A 3,204-nucleotide genomic window follows, 5' to 3' on the forward strand; every position below is an offset into this window, starting at 1 on the left:
AGTGTCTCTCTAAAAAGAGGCGTTACATCTCAGGATCTAGGGATATGAGAGTTATGATGGATCCTCCAAGCCAAAGAGAGGAAGTGGGGGGGGCAGGGAAGGCTGTTGCATTGCCTCCATCTCTTGGGAGCCAGTGTACAATCCCCCACACTGACTACAGTAATGAGCTCCAGGGGGACCTTCACTCCTGCCTGTGAAGTATCATGTTTCTGTGAATACACTTTGAAATCCCTTTCATAGATTGTTTGCTTACTGTTCCTCCGACTGTTTGCCCACTGAGTAGGGTGACAGCTGTTAGCAAGGCCATCCCGTCAGCAAAGGCACATGTCAACTGAAAACAAACAAAACACAACAAAAACAAAACTACTCCCATCGCATTATAGAGAGGTATACCCAGAAGTGGGAGCAATGAAGTACTTGCCTAAAAGGAAAGAGAAATGAGTCTGAACAGAGGCAGGAGAAAGGGTCTGATCTAGAAAGCTGCACTGAAAAATCAAGTATAAGGATCCTGACTATGCAGACTGACGGTTTGACTGTTAGCGAACAAATTGGAACAGACGGAGGATGGAATTTTTAAAGCGCTGCATAATTCAATGGCCATTAATGGCATCTTCAGGAATCCCTATTAAATATTAAAATAGTGGTTACAGGCCTTAAACGAGTAGGCTCAGAGGCCTACCTGACTAGCTTGAGCAGACACACAACAAGAGATAACAACCTCCCCAAAGGATTCATCAAAATGAACGATGGGCTAGGCAGAGAGTAACGAGAGCAGAGAGACTGCAAAGGGTCTCCTCCAAGGTCACAGATTATTAATTACTATTGATTTGTATGAAACATTTTGAAGCTCTTTACACATTTATTTGATAAGCAACTCTTTCCATAGATGGGGATCACAGGTTGAGAAACTGGAATATGCCTAAATCCTTTTGTAGTTTGTGATGAATAAGGAACAGAATCTTAAGAGTCTAGATCAGCATTATAAAAAAGGAACATCAAAGAATTTTGTGGCACTTTAAACACAAACACATTTCCTTGTGGCATGAGCTGTCACAGGCAAAATCCTGCAGTTGGATCTGATAAAAGTAGATTCTTGCCTATGAAGACTAATAATGGCACACGAAATGTGTTAGTCTCTAATGAGCTATAGCACTCTCTATTGTCTTTGCTGAAATGGTCAAGGCTGCACATAATAAGAATAAGCCTCGCTAAGTACAGTGGAGCTTACTCCTGATATACATAGAATTACATTGTAAGAGCCAAAACAGACACAACACAGAACAGAAACAGGAAAACTTTTTCGATCAAAATCAAAGATCAGAACAGCATTGGCTGCAAATGCAGTGTTGAGGAAGAAGTATTTAACTCTCCCCACTTGTATCGTTTCCCAAATGTACTTCACACTCCCAAAGCAGCAATTAGACCTGCACTGGGAAAAAAATAATGCCTACGTTGTCCCTGGCCTATGGCCATACTACCCTGAACACACCCGATCTTGTCTGATCTCGGAAACTAAGCAGGGTCAGGCCTGGTTAGTATTTGGATGGGTGACCGCCTGGAAATACTGGGTACCATAGGCTTAAAGCAGTCTTTCCCAACCGGTGTGCCTCCAGATTAGGGTTGCCATATTCCAGTTCCACAAATCTGGGCAGGTTAATTTGCATATTATGCAAATTATTTGTATATTATTTGCATATTGTGCAAATATTTGCATATTATTTGCATATTGGGCAAATATTTGCATATTAATATTTGGATTGTCCAGTTGTTTTGTTTTTGTGGCTAGGAATTACCACCAAAAACTGGGGAAAGATGTGAGAAATCTTTTGTTTTAAAGCAACATTTTCAGCCTTAAATGCCTAGACTCTAGTTTCCAACACTATGGAGTATTTATTGATTGATTAAGAGAATTTATATCCTGCCCTTTTGCTGTTAAAAACAGAGCTCAGCACAGCTTACAAATATAATAAAAACAATAAAAATACACAATCAATATAAAAACATAATAAAAACACAAAATAGCAACAAACATAAAGTAAGTCAGGGCAGCAGCACGGTTAACCATTACATATACAATATATTTCAGAGATGTGGTGGGTGGAGAAAAACAAGCCAAAATGTTAGGAAAAGGAGTCTTTCACACCACATGCTCAGTTCTAAATACTGTTGCAGCAAGTTTGACAAGTTCCTCCAGTATTCCACTGGTGCAGGCACTCAGACATTCAAAGTATCTGTATGTTTCTTAGGTTTTATAAAAGCAGAGCTTTGCTTACTCAAAATTTCTCAACCACATCTACACAGGTTCCACCTCCATACTCAAAATGAAACTGGGCCTGGAAGTGTGCAATCCCACACATACCTTGCTAATTAGATTACCAATGCCAGGATGTCTGTTTTATCGACTACTCTCCTGCTCCCCCCCCCCCACCGGGCATCATGAAAGACCCAGTCCTGGGCTCAGAAAGAAAATAAATATCTGGTCCTCTTCAAAGTATTGATAAGCCTCTTGTTTTAATTGAAATAATAATTATAAATTCTTGTTCTTATCACTAATGGGAGTTAATTATCTTGCATATGCTGCTGTTGCTTCTATGGCAGTAATGGAGTGAGGTTAAAGATAAATGAAATGCAAATAGGAAAAAAAAACACAGAAGGCAGTAACACTTTCCTAAATGTAATACCAACCACAACAAGATTCCTATGAGTAAAGCAAAAAACTAAGCATCTCACAACCAGTCAGGATTCCTAACCAAAAAGCAAAAATATGATAAATGAAGAAATATGTATATAAGCATGACTATCAAATATATTTATTATTTACACAAACTGTAAAGATATTTATAGTGCAATCCTAAGTTTATTTATTCAGAAGCAAGACCCAGTGTATTCAGTGGGGCTTACTCAAACAGGGAGAGAAATGCAACCTCAAGTGATAAGCAACTTCATTCACACAACCTAAAATTCCGAATCATGCCACTTTACACTGTTTTGCAACTGTTTATACTTGTTTTATGGTTATTGGATTTTAAATGGCTTTATTTCTTGTTGTGAGCTGCATTGGTTTCCAACCCTACCTCACAGGGGTGTTGGAAAGACTCCATACACGCACATGCACACACTGCAGATGTATAAATACATACAGCCCATATAATAGTTTATTGTCAAACCAGTTGGTCATTGCAGAAAAATCAGTATTAGTTTTAA

At 38.9% G+C, this 3,204-nt stretch overlaps 1 non-coding gene across 1 annotated transcript; it reads left to right on the forward strand.

Annotated features, from left to right (window-relative positions):
• Positions 1 to 1,461: 1,461 nt before the first annotated feature.
• Positions 1,462 to 1,580, forward strand: LOC133386368 (5S ribosomal RNA). Its single transcript, XR_009763116.1, has one exon. It is a non-coding gene; the product is annotated as a 5S ribosomal RNA (ribosomal RNA).
• Positions 1,581 to 3,204: the final 1,624 nt, after the last annotated feature.

Source organism: Rhineura floridana, chromosome 5 (assembly GCF_030035675.1).
Source record: "Rhineura floridana isolate rRhiFlo1 chromosome 5, rRhiFlo1.hap2, whole genome shotgun sequence".
Taxonomy (NCBI): domain Eukaryota; kingdom Metazoa; phylum Chordata; class Lepidosauria; order Squamata; family Rhineuridae; genus Rhineura; species Rhineura floridana.